Source organism: Leptonychotes weddellii, chromosome 5, assembly GCF_054177405.1.
Source record: "Leptonychotes weddellii isolate Sample4059 chromosome 5, ASM5417740v2, whole genome shotgun sequence".
Classification (NCBI taxonomy): domain Eukaryota; kingdom Metazoa; phylum Chordata; class Mammalia; order Carnivora; family Phocidae; genus Leptonychotes; species Leptonychotes weddellii.
Window position 1 is genome coordinate 74,274,533 of NC_138373.1, and position 13,608 is coordinate 74,288,140.

The following is a 13,608-nucleotide window of genomic DNA, read 5'->3' on the forward strand; positions in this document are numbered from 1 at the left end:
TGAAAGAGTTGATTTCCTCAACATTCATCCAAATACATTGCACAGAATTATTTAAACTGCAGTCATCCTTACCCCCTCAGATCCAAGGAATTTTATCTATGTTAATCAAATAGCTAGAGAACAGACCTTGGTTTACTGGCATCAAGTGTTCCCTCAGTATAATGGCTAAACCCACTAGGCTTCTGACATGGATGGGCTATGTATGGGTTGACCTCTGTCTCTCAAGACTGCTATGGCACTTCTTCTTCCCTGGGTTGTTCTAACACTTTATATGTTGATCTGCATTTTATACATGAAAAACTGACTTCGAGAGGTTATATGCAAATAGTTGCATAACCAGTACATTTTCAGAGTGAGGATTTGAACTCATATCAAACAGTCCAAAGCCCACACTATGATGCAATGATGCTTTCTAGATTTTGAGAGCGAGCATCACATTTTATTCTTCTTCTTTGTTATATCCATCCCTCAATCTATGCCTGAAACATAACAGACACTTAGCAATTATGTGTTGGATTACCAAAACAGTTAATGCTACGTTGAATTTTATGACTGTACTCTTAATATTTGTCCAGAATGAAAGCAATCATTTTTGACTAAAAAGTAGACTTCTATTCATATGAAAAATATTATTGAAGGTTTAACCATAAAAACCAAAAGAAATAGTAGCATGTAGAGAATCTATTTAAGTTAGGTAATAAATCCTTGGGATCTACACATTTAATATTAATAATCTGTCTCCTCTCTATGTCCAAAATAAGTAACCAAGGTATGAGTTATGAAGTAATCTCTAACTTTGTTGAGATTTAACTTTGATTGTCATTATTCTTGTAGGTTGGGCTCACTTAGCCAGAAAAACCATTTTATAGATGGTCAACTTGTCGATTAGTTAAATAATGGGATATTAAAAGTAGTTGTGCCTTTGCAATGTGTGTCACTAAATAATAGAAATAAAATATGTCCAGAAACAAAATAGAGCTGTTCAGCTAAGTACTCTAGATTCATCTAATATTCATCAGTAAAGGCATGAAAGAATAACAGCTTAAAATGATCTCAAACTTGGTGGCAACTTTCCTAGTCTATAACTTTTTTGAATGTTGAGTTCAATTAAGCATTAATGATTAAAATATGTGGTGTTCAGTTATCATTATTGATGGATACCAGATCTAAGTAATTAAATATTATGCATTTGAAATGTGCCTTATTATTGTCCTAACCTTAATTATTTTATTAATCATGGTTCTGTGCAGGGATTCCAAATGGAATCCTCAATCTTGGCCTATTTTCTGGAGTACAAGTTCTCAATTCCAACTGCCTTCCAACACCTCAAAATCAAAATAATCAAAAATAATCCAACTTCACCTCTCCTTCCACTGGGTCATCCCTTTCTTTTGGTTGCCCCATTACCTTTGCAGAAACTCAGGCTTAATATCTCTCCTTTGTATACACCTCTTGTCACATTCCAAAAAGTATGTGTGGGTGAGTGATGGACCGTAACATATAATAATTTATTCATTTGAGAGGGAGTCCTTTTCAATTTAACAAATTTAACAAACTGAGGGTTGCTGGAGTGGAGGTGGGTGGGAGGGATGGGGGGGCTGGGTGATGGACGTTGGGGAGGGTACGTGCTATGGTGAGCGCTGTGAATTGTGTAAGACTGAAGAATCACAGACCTGTACCTCTGGAACAAATAATACATTATATGTTAAAAAAAAAAAAAGAAGATAGCAGGACGGGAAAAATGAAGGGGGAGAAATCGGAGGGGGAGACGAACCATGAGAGACGATGGACTCTGAAAAACAAACTGAGGGTTCTAGAGGGGAGAGGGGTGGGAGGATGGGTTAGCCTGGTGATGGGTATTAAAGAGGGCACGTATTGAATGGAGCAGGGGGTGTTATACGCAAACAATGAATCATGGAACACTACATCAAAAAAAAAAATAGGAAAAAAAAGAAGATGTGACATTTGCAACAACACGGATAAACCTAATGGGTATTTGCTAAGCGAAATAACCAAGAAAAAGAAAGACGACTACCATATGATTTCACTTATATGTGGAATCTAAAGAACAAAACAAAACAAAAAAATGAAAAGCAGAAACATATCCATAAGTACAGAGAACAAACTTATGTTTCCAGAGGGGAGGGAGTTGGAGAATGGGCAAAATGGGTGCAGGGGAGTGGAAGATATAGGCTTTCAGTTATGGAATGAGTAAGTCACGGGCATGAAAGGCACATTATAGGGAATATAGTCAATGGTACTGTAATAGTGTTCTACGGCAACAGATGGTGGCTACACTTATGGTGAGCACAGCATAATGCATAGACTTGTCAAATTACTGTTGTACACTGGAAATGTAACATTGTGTGTTAACTATACTCCAATAAAAAATAAATTGAAATAAAAATAAATTTAAAGATAAATAAAAATTAATAAAAGTTATGGCCAAAAAGCCTTCAATCTACTCTACTCCTATTAGTAAAATGAGAAATAAAAATAAGACAAGAAAGAAAGAAGAATAAAGAAGTCATAGGGATGTAATGCACAGCATGGTGATTACAGTGATAATACTGTATTGCATATTTGAAAGTTGCTAGGATAGTTGATCTTAAAAGTTCTCCTCACAAGAAAAACAATTGCTGTTACTACGTATGGTAATGATGTTAACTAGACTTATTGTGATTATTTTCCGATATATACAATACTCGATCATTCTGTTGCCCACCCGAAACTAATATAACATTATATGTCGATTATACCTTAATAAGAATATTTTTAAAAGAAAAAAAATGATGTGTGGACTTTACATGAGGAATTTTGATTTTCATTTGGGTTGTGTCCTGTACATCAGAATTTTTAAAGTCTTTATATATGATTGCATATGTAGTCAAGGTTGAAAACTGTCAAGCTATCACATGTGAGTTTGGAGTGAAGTACAGATTTTGCAACAAGAAGAGGAAAAAATCAGACAGCCGTGACAGAAGCAGAAATAGCAGCACCACTGACACAGAAGAGACTGGGCTCCTACACACCAAAGCACCAAAGAAAACAAGGTCTACTATGTTCCACAAATCAGTGAAACTCCTTAGTAGTAGAGGCCAAACCCGAGGAAAACATATGACTCTCATAAGGTAGCTTTGACTTCTTTCTTAAAACAGAGCCCATGACTCAGTGTGAGCTAAATGAAATGCATCCATGGATTGCTTTTGATCATGGGCCTCCCCCAGTTGTCTTTATGCCCTATAGAATGCTATCTCAGAAATAAAACAACTAAGAGAGTGTGTGGAAATAACCCTTTGCCTTCTAGCAGAGGAAAAGTAGATCGGTGTTTGCGGATCTGCCTTGCACGAATGGATTTGAGAGGTATGATGTTGCCTGTTACTGCCCCTATCCCTAAGTTTGCATGTTCTAAATTTAGCGGGAGTGCCGAATAGTCAGCATTCTCTTATTCTAGCCACCACCAATTCGTGTTCTGTTGTAGCAAAGCATCTTTTTTGGAGGTATCTGATGAGCTGCTTACTTGCACGGAGCCTTAAGGACCAGAAGAATTCAGACATTTTAAGTGTTGCTTGTATCTGGAGGACTTCACTATGATCCCCAAATAATGGAAGGCAAAAAACCAACTCAGCCTCCTTAAAAGAAGAGAGGAAACATAGAAGTCATCTAAGAGATGTATCTGCCTGCAGCTAGAAATTCTTACATTCCTTAAAACAGAAGGAACAAAGTTCTGACAAGAAAAAAGTTGGTTGGAACAAAGAAAAGGAGGCAATAAATGAGGGCCAGGGCACCGAGAGAAAATTCGTTCTTTCAGATATTTCCCAAATATCTTTTATTGTGTATGTTCTGCTTGAAAAAGTAATTATTTACCTTAGACACAGAAAACAAAAAGACTTCAAAAGAACAGGGTACTTGGCTTTGGTTTTCAACACAAGAAATTCCCAGAAGTCAAATAGAACTGTAGATGTCTGAAGTTTTAAATGCATTTTTCCGTAAAAATTGGGAGCCAGGTGAACAAAGAGTCTGTGGCCCCCTAATGATTAAAGTATTCCCTAGTCCAGAATCTGCAACAAGAAATGTGGCTACTAATTCCAGGTAGGAAATATGAAGATTTAGAACAACGGACAAGGAAATTCCTCCCAGGGGAAGATTACTGGGGGCAGCCAGTTGGATTATTTTTATGGAACATTTTTATATTGATATAATTTTTATAACATGCCTATTCTGGACACTTCATATATGGCCTTTTGTTTCTGGCTGTTTCATTGAATGTTCTCAAAGTTCATTCAGGTTGTGGCATGTATTAGTACTTCATTTCCTTTTATGGAAGAATACTATTCCATTGTGTGGGGTATCACATTTTGTGGATACATTCATCAGTTAATGGGCATTTGGGTTGTTACCACTTTTTGGCTTTTATTAATAATGCTTCAGTGAACATTCATGCAGAAGTTTTGGTGTAAATGTGTGTTCAGTTCTTTTAGGTATATACCTCAATTGTTGAGTCATTTGGTAATTCCATTTTCAAACTTTTGAAAAATTGCTAAACTGTCTTCTACAGAAGGCTGTACCATTCTATTTTCTCATCATCAATGTGTGAGTATTCAATTTCCTCCATATTCTCAGGGACACTTGTTACTTTTCACCTTTTTGATTATAGCCATTCTACTGGTATAACTTACATTTCTTTTATTAAATTTATTCTTAAGTATTTTATTCTTTTTGGTGCTATTGTAGATAAAAACTGTTTTAAAATTTTATTTCTGGATTATTCATTGCTAGGGTATAGAAATACAATTGAGTTTTGTATATTGATTTTGTGTCCTGTAATCTTGCGGAACTTGTTTTTTTAGCTCTAATTGTTTTTGTGGATTCCTTAGCATTTTCTCTGTATAAGATCATGTCAACTGCAAATAGATAATTTTTCTTCTTCTTTTCCTACTTGAGTGTACTGTTTTCCTTTCTTTTCTTTTTTTCCTTCCTTCCTCCTTCTCCTCCCTCCCTTTCTTCCTCCCTCCCTTCCTTCCTTCCTTTCTCTCCCCTGCATCTTCTCTCTCCCTCACTGCCCCAGCAAGAACCCTCAGTACAGTGTTGAGTAGAAAAGGTGAGAACAAACTAAGTCCATCATTCTTGCCAATATTACCACCAGGTTGAATTATTAAAGATTTGCATCCAGCATCAGGGCAAGGAGTCATTATTATATACAATATAGAGACTTAGTCTATGGATTGGAAACCACTAAAGTTTGTTTCTATTTTTTTATTTTTATTTTTTTAAGATTTTATTTATTTATTTGACAGAAAGAGGGAGAGAGGAAGAGAGCACAAGCAGGGGGAGTGGCAGGCAGAGGGAGAGGGAGAAGCAGGCTCCCCACTGAACAGCAGCCCAATGTGGGGCTGGAACCCAGTACTCTGGGACCATGACCTGAGCTGAAGGCAGACGCTGAACTGACTGAGCCGCCCAGGCACCCCTAAAGTTTGTTTCTAAACAGCTCTTTAGATATGAGTTTTTACCAAGGTCATTCTATTTACTTTCTCTTGGTGCTAGAAGTGCTTAAATTACAATTTAAATGTACATCGATGGCCCACAAGTCATACACAAATCTGACTTGGAGACATATACATAGTTTTGACGCCCTGGAGGTGAAGATAAATACAGTAATTGCATGGAACTATTTCTCATAATGGAAGGGCTATACACTTTATGATGTGTACATTTCCATTTGTGGTTGTGGCGTTCCTTTTTATGGCATGAAATACTATTCTTTGTGTAGACAGATGACGTTTTGTTTATACATTCATCAGTTGATGGACACTTGGGTTGTTAGTTAAATTTTGAAAGGGAGGATTTTTATGGTTAGTACAAAAAAGAAGAATGTGCTTACATTGCCCAAATATTTGAATGTGGTTATAATAGTTATTTGAACAATTTTGTATGCTAGGTGCATCATTTGTCATTTCAGGATCCGGTTTTATTTACATAGTTGTTATTGTTCACATTTCCTGTTTCTTGGCATGTTAGATAATCTCTGATTAGATGTGGGGTTGTGACTTTATGTTTATGATTGTCTGGTTTTCTGGTCTTTGTTTAAAGAATGTCAGGTTTCTTGGGGCACCTGGGTGGCTGTGGGTTGAGTGCCCAACTCTGGGTTTCAGCTCAGGGCATGATCTCAGGGGTCGTGAGATAGAGCCCAGGATGGGCTCCACACTAAGCAAAGAGCCTGCTCGAAGATTTTCTCTCTCCCTCTGCCCTTCTCCCTACTTGCATGCACATGCTCGCTCACTCTCTCTCTCTAAAATAAATCTTAAAAAAAAAAAAAAGTTAGGTTTCTTGTCTTCATTTAAAGAATGTCAGACAGGGTGCCTGGGTGGCTAAGTTGGTAAAGCGACTGCCTTCGGCTCAGGTCATGGGCCTGGAGTCCCTGGATCAAGTCCTACATCGGGCTCCCCGCTCGGCAAGGAGTCTGCTTCTCCCTCTGGCCCTCCCCCCTCTCATGTGCTCTCTCTCATTCTCTCTCTCTCAAATAAATAAATAAAAAAATCTAAAAAAAAAATAAAAATAAAAAAATAAAGAATGTCAGACAGTTAAGCTACCTGCAGATACATTAACCATTTTGAAACTTGTGCCTTCACTGCTGGGATAGTTTATTCCTACCACTAAGACCTGATGCTTCTGTAGTGATGGTGGATACTAATGGCTCTCCATTTTGGCTAGTAAGAGCTTGAATGTCTCCCCACCCTGTTTGGGATCTGAGAATTGGTCTGCAGGTAACTACTTTGTTGTTATTTGCCCAGCTTTGTGCATTTTTATTCTATGTATAAGCATTGTAGTATTCAGCAGAATCAAGGGAGCTTCTTTTTTTGAAATTCTGCCCACAACTTCAGCTGTCCCAAACTCCTAAAATTTTTCTTTGTCTCAATTTCAGTGAGGCTGTTAGCTTCCTTTGGATGCTCCTTCCTGTTCCTGCTTTGTGGAAAATTATTCCCAGTAAAATCTGGGGTCGCCTTAGTGTCCACCTTACTTGTTTCCCTTCTCTGAAGGGTCACAGTCCTGAGCTGTCCATTGTATAACTTCTGAAATAATTTTTCGATATATCTGTTGAATTTTCTAGTTGATTATAATGGGAAGTTAAGAACGATTCTTGTTAATCCATCATGGCTAGTGGAGCTGTTCATTTTAAACATATTGTCATTCAGGGGCGCCTGGGTGGCTCAGTCGTTGGGCGTCTGCCTTCGGCTCAGGTCGTGATCCCAGGGTCCTGGGATCAAGCCCCGCATCGGGCTCCCTGCTCGGCAGGAAGCCTGCTTCTCCCTCTCCCACTCCCCCTGCTTGTGTTCCTGCTCTCGCTATCTCTCTGTCAAATAAATAAATAAAATCTTAAAAAAAAAAACAAAACAAAACATATTGTCATTCATATTATATTCTATAATCAAATATTTTCCAAAGCTGAATATTATATTGCTAATGGTTTTGGTTTCACTTTTTTCTATATTATTTGGTTTTGAGTTTCCATCATAACCATTTTAAGACTACTGAATTTGGAATGCAAAACACGTGGGCTTGAATCCTGACTTCAAAGTGTAGTACCTAGACAACTTCGGGCAAATTTATCTTTTTAATGGCAATGTTCCAATTTACAACAGATATACAATAATATTAAAGCACTACTGCAAGATATGGGACACTGTAACCTTTAATAAACTATACAACTATTGTTGTTTATCTCTTGCTTACCACTGTGAGGAAGGAAAAATTTTCCTCTACCTTTAAGCATCTTCCAGCTAGTCTAAGAATTAAATTGACTTGAGACAGTTTAACAAGAGAATAAAACCCCAAAGTTTTTTTTTTTTTTTAAAGATTTTATTTACTTATTTGCGAGAAAGAGAGAGAGCATGAGCCGAGAGAGGGGCAGAGGGAGAGGGAGAAGCAGACTCCCGGCCAAGCAGGGAGGCTGATGTGGGGCTCGATCCCAGGACCATGGGATCATGACCAGACCTGAAGGCAGATGTTTAACCGACTGAGCCACCCAGGCGCCCCTAAAGCCCCAAAGTGTAATTACATGCACACAGAAGCTCAATAGTGAAATTGAGACCCAAAGAAATGACCAAAGCAGGAAGTTTTGATACATTTTAGACAAAGAGACAATAAATTTGTGAAGAATTGACAGGACAAAGAGTGTTATGTTTGGGAGCTTCTTTTAATAAGGAATTCTAAACAGAATTTGGACTAAGTAAATTAATAAAAAGTAACAAGGTTTGTTTACACAGTTTTCCTAGCTCTAAATCCCCTAGCTGGTGATAAGGATGTCTCTTAACCTCCTGATACAGGGAAGGTACCCTTCACATGAAAAATTTATTTCCTGTTTTCAATGAGGCAAAAGAGTGTCAGCGTGTCTTTGTTGCACTGGCTGTTTCTTCAATAGCTTTAATTCGAAGTAATCAATATGCCATTGTGGCAAATTTTGGAGCTGCCTGCCCCGAGTCCTTACAACTGACTTTCTGTGACATTTACTCTAGTAGTTTTTTAAAGCCCTTTCTCAAGCCCTGGGGTTTTATTTCATTTTGCCTGCTCCATTAATCTGGTGTTTTCAAGGAGGGATTTTTGTGTTTAGAAAAAAGACTGAATATAGTAATGCTTAAGGAAAAATAGTTATTTAATAAAAAATTGTACACATTCTTAAGAATTTGTAAAGTTCCCTTTCTCCACCAATGTCATTAAAGTACAAAGCAGAAAAATAAGATACAACATTGCAATAAAAGATTAAATGTCAATAGTGCTACAATGTAAAAAACATAGAACAGAAAAATAGTGTGTTAGGTAATTAACCACACTTAGGGGGGAAGTCTGAGAAAAGAGAAGTTGTGAGATAAGGAGTGTTCGTTACAAAAAGAGGAAATATGTTCTGAAATAAAGAGTAAAATTTTAGCTTAAGAGAAATCATAGAGTCACAAAATCATTAATTTCAACTGCAGATAAAGAAATTAGGTTTAATCAAAAGTGGAGGGACCAATATTCTCTAACTAGTAAGTGATGCCAAAAGTAACTCAGAGACATTTACGTATCAGCACAGAAATTTGTTCACATTAGGGTTAAGAGATTTTTGTCCAGTATGAGATATATATATATATATATATATATATATATATATATATGAAGGAGAGCGTGATTACAGTTTTCAGTAATTTGTCTGAAATGGATTTTTATTATACTTATGAACTTGAAATATAGTTTGGATATAAAGTTAAGATTAGTAATCATGAATTTTAGTGGAACTTTCTGTCAGATGATGTATTGTTATTAAAAAATACATTATGATTCCAATTTCTGATTCTGTGTCTATGGCCTAACTTTTCTATTTGGAAACTTTTTTTTTTTTTTAAAGATTTTATTTATTTATTCGACAGAGAGAGAGAGAGAACACAAGTAGGTAGAGAGGCAGGCAGAGGGAGAGGGAGAAGCAGACTCTCCACTGAGCAGGGAGCCCGACGCGGGGCTCCATCCCAGGACCCCGGGATCATGACCTGAGCCGAAGGCAGCCGCTTAACCGACTGAGCCACCCAGGCGCCCCTCTATTTGGAAACTTTAAGAATCTTTATTTTCTTCCTTGAATTCTGAAATTCTGGACTCTTAAAAACAACAACAACTACAACAAAAAGAACTCATGGATACAGAGGATAGATTGGTGGTTGCCCAAGCTGGGGGTTCAGGGTGGAAATAATAGGTGAAGGTGATCAAACGGTACAAACTTCCAGTTATAAAATAAGTCTTGACAATGTAATTTACTACTTAGTGACTATAGTTAATAATCCTGTATTGTATATTTGAATGTTGCTAAGATAGATCTTAAAAGTTTTCATTACAAGAAGAAAGGTTACTGTGTGTGGTAAGGATTATGAACTAGACACTGTGATGATTTCACAATATATACATATATCAAATCATTATGTAAACCTAAAAATAATATAATGTTACGTGTCAATTATACCTCAATGAAAAACAAAAAAGAACAATTCTCTGGTTTTTAGCCAGGCTACCTGAAGCCAGGCTCTTAAGGATTTTGAAGCTAATTAAAATATAGTCAAAGAGTCTCTGATTTCATTAATCATAATTCCAATTAATTTCTCTCTTTTTAATAAAATGCTTCCTCCTTTAGCCTTTCCTAAAGACTCCCAACCTGAATTCAGATTTTTCTTTTTGGTTTAGTCATGCCAGCCAGTAAACTTCCAATTTTTTACAGAGATGTCAATTTGCAGTTTGGTTGTTCAAGGTGGAAAGGATCTCAAGAGATTAAAATATATATTTTCAACTAATACTACAGTTTTTCCCCATGTTTTCTCTCTATTGTATTAGTTTTCTATTTCTGACCAACAAATTACCATACATTTAGTGGTTTAAAATAATTTCATTTATTATCTCACTTTGTGTGTGCTAGGAGTCTAGGCAGGACATATATATATATATATATATATAAATTCCATTACATCTTAGGAATAACATAGAAATATTACTCTTTTTATATATTTATTTTTATATATTATATTACATATGTAATATATATTTTTGAATGTATGTATTATATGTATTTTTTACATGCACGTATTATATGTATTTTTATTATATATTATATTATTATGCATTATATGTATTTTATATTATATGTATTTATATTTATATGTATAACACATTATATGTATTATGTATTATATGTATTACATATTTATATGTATATGCATTATATGTATAATATATTATTATACATTATATGTATTTTTATATGTATGCATTATATGTATTTTTTATAATATATATTATATATATAAAGAGTAATGGATTTTTTTTGTTGAACAAAGATTACTTAAAAATTCAGTAGGGAACTTTCAGGTGCCCTTGTAATATTGAATAGCTGTATTTGTTTGTGCTTTCTTCAAAAACTCCATCAAAACAATATTCATTGAAAAATAAATTTAATGGAACAAAAAGGATTAGGAGGAAATGAACACAAAAGGTAAATGTTCACACATTTTATAATATGTCAAGTGACTTAAGCCATAGAACTCCAGATGCTAAGGAATTAGAGAAAGTATGCACCTCTGAAGCTGGGTGTGGTGGAAAAAATGTATGATGGCCCCACAACCTCTCTCTGTTCTGGTCCTCGTGCCCTTGTATGATCCCCTCTCCTTAAGTGTGGGTGGGACCCATGACTTGCTTCTAACCCATAAAATGCAGGAAAGATAATACATTATCTCCAATGTTATTATTGTTGCCTCTGGAAGCAAAACAATTGTTTTGGACAAACACCTACAGGAATTAGGGAAAGACTAGATGGTTTTTTTACCAAGTCTGATTTGAAGATGACTAGGCAAACTTTAGCAAGCTGGTGAAAGCTGGAGGAGGAGGAGATGTTCTGCCAGTAGGGGGCCCTATGTGATTAATTTTAGCAGCAATGAAACTTGCTCTTCAGATTGAAACATTCCGTATTTTTATATGCCAAAATAAGTCGTGTTTTCCCAAAGTGTCAGATTGCCTCAATCTAAAATTTTAAGGCCTGAGCAAAGAACTTACTTTCTTTGCAACTTGGTTTCCTTATATATGAAGCAAGATATTAGCAACCCCTAAGTCATAGGGCTGTTGTGAGGATTCAATAAATTATCTGTAAAGTGTTTAGTCTCTGACATATGGAAGCACTATGTAGTGTTGATTATAATTATTGCTATATTTTATTATCCTTTTCAATTATCATATCATCATTCAATACAAACTTTTGTTACTTTTATTTATTTATTTATTTATTTATTTATTTATTTATTTTTGGTGCTTTGGATAATACAGGGAGCAAATGTCCTCACATTTAGCAAAGTAGTATGGATTGAAAGCTATACCATGTGGAGTAGGTATAAATCAGCACAATGTGAATAATGGAGCAGCCTAGAGAAACAGTTAAGGGGGAGAGGTATTAAGCAACAAAAAACTTTTAAGGACTTCCTCAGTCTGAGCAGTATCAGAAGAGATTTCTTAAAGGCAGGATGAGAATTCAAGTACCTTTACCTGGCTATTCAGAAAGAACATGGATAATCACTCACTAGCTAATACCAACCCTCTCTCCACCAAGGACTACCTGTAAAGCCAGCAAAATATTTGAAACATATTAAAGGCACTGGCGAGGGGCGCCTGGGTGGCTCAGTTGGTTAGGTGTCCGACACTTGATTTTGACTCAGGTCATGATCTTGGAGTTGTGAGATCGAACCCCATGATGGGCTCCACTATCAGCTTGGGGTTCTCGCTCTCGCTTTGTACCTCCCCCTGTTCAGATGCTGTCTCTCTCTCTCTCTCTCAAAATAAAAATAAATAAATAAATAAAGGCATTGATGAGATAACAAATTAGTGAATGATACAATGCAAGTCCAAAAGAAAGCTGAAATCCAGAAAGAAGAGTTGCATTTCCTATACAAGATTCTCAAAGACAGATGGAGAAACTGAGGCGCAGAGCAGGGCTTTTGGCAGATTAAGAGCTAGGGTGGTTCCAGTCCTCAAGCAGAGATAAGGAGACTGAAAAATCAGTGTATTTGGTTGGTTCACAAAAAAGTTACACACCAGGACAAGATTTTCCAACCTTGACAATATTGACGTTTTGAGTCAGATTATTCTTTGTTGTTGGGAGCTGTCCTGTGTGCCTTGTATAGTTTAGGAGCATCTCTTACTTCTACCTTCTAGATGCCAGTATCAAGCCTTCCCCCATGTTGACTGCCCACCATGTTGGACAACCAAAAATATCTCTAAACACTGCTAAATATCCTTTGAGGGGCAAAAACATCCCAGGTTGAAAAACACTGCTCAAGGAGTAAGGCTGAGGGAAGAGTGGACTAGTCTTTGAAGGAGATGAATTCAAACCTTTCAGTTGCTAAAATTGAAGGGAAATGATCCTAGGTTGCTAATGTTGAGGAAGGAGAAATTTCCTTCTTCCCTCTCTCCCAGGGTTCTTCTCGATAGTTATGAATTAAATTGATATGAAACAGATTAATAGGAGAAAAAAAGGACAAAGTTTTATGACATGCACATGGAGACCCAATAATGAAATTGAGACCCAAAGAAATGACCAAGGCAGGCAGTTTTGATACATTGTAGACAGAGATAATAAATTTGTGAGGAATTGACAGGAGCTTTGGGAGCTTTAATTAGTAAGGAATTTTTTTTTTCTGAATAAATTATTTTTTATTTTTTTTATTTTATTATGTTATGCTAATCACCATACATTACATCATTAGTTTTTGATGTAGTGTTCCATGATTCATTGTTTGCATATAACACCCAGTGCTCCATTCAGTACATGCCCTCTTTAATACCCATCACCAGGCTAACCCATCCCCCCAACCCCCACCCTCTAGAACCCTCAGTTTGTTTCTCAGAGTCCATAGTTTCAAATGGTTCGTCTCCCCTTCCGATTTCCCCCACTTCATTTTTCCCTTCCTACTATCTTCTTCCTTTTTTTTTTTTTTTAACATATATAATGTATTATTTGTTTCAGAGGTACAGGTCTGCGATTCAACAGTCTCACAAATTCACAGCGCTCACCATAGCACATACCCTCCCCAGTGTCTATCACCCAGCCACCCC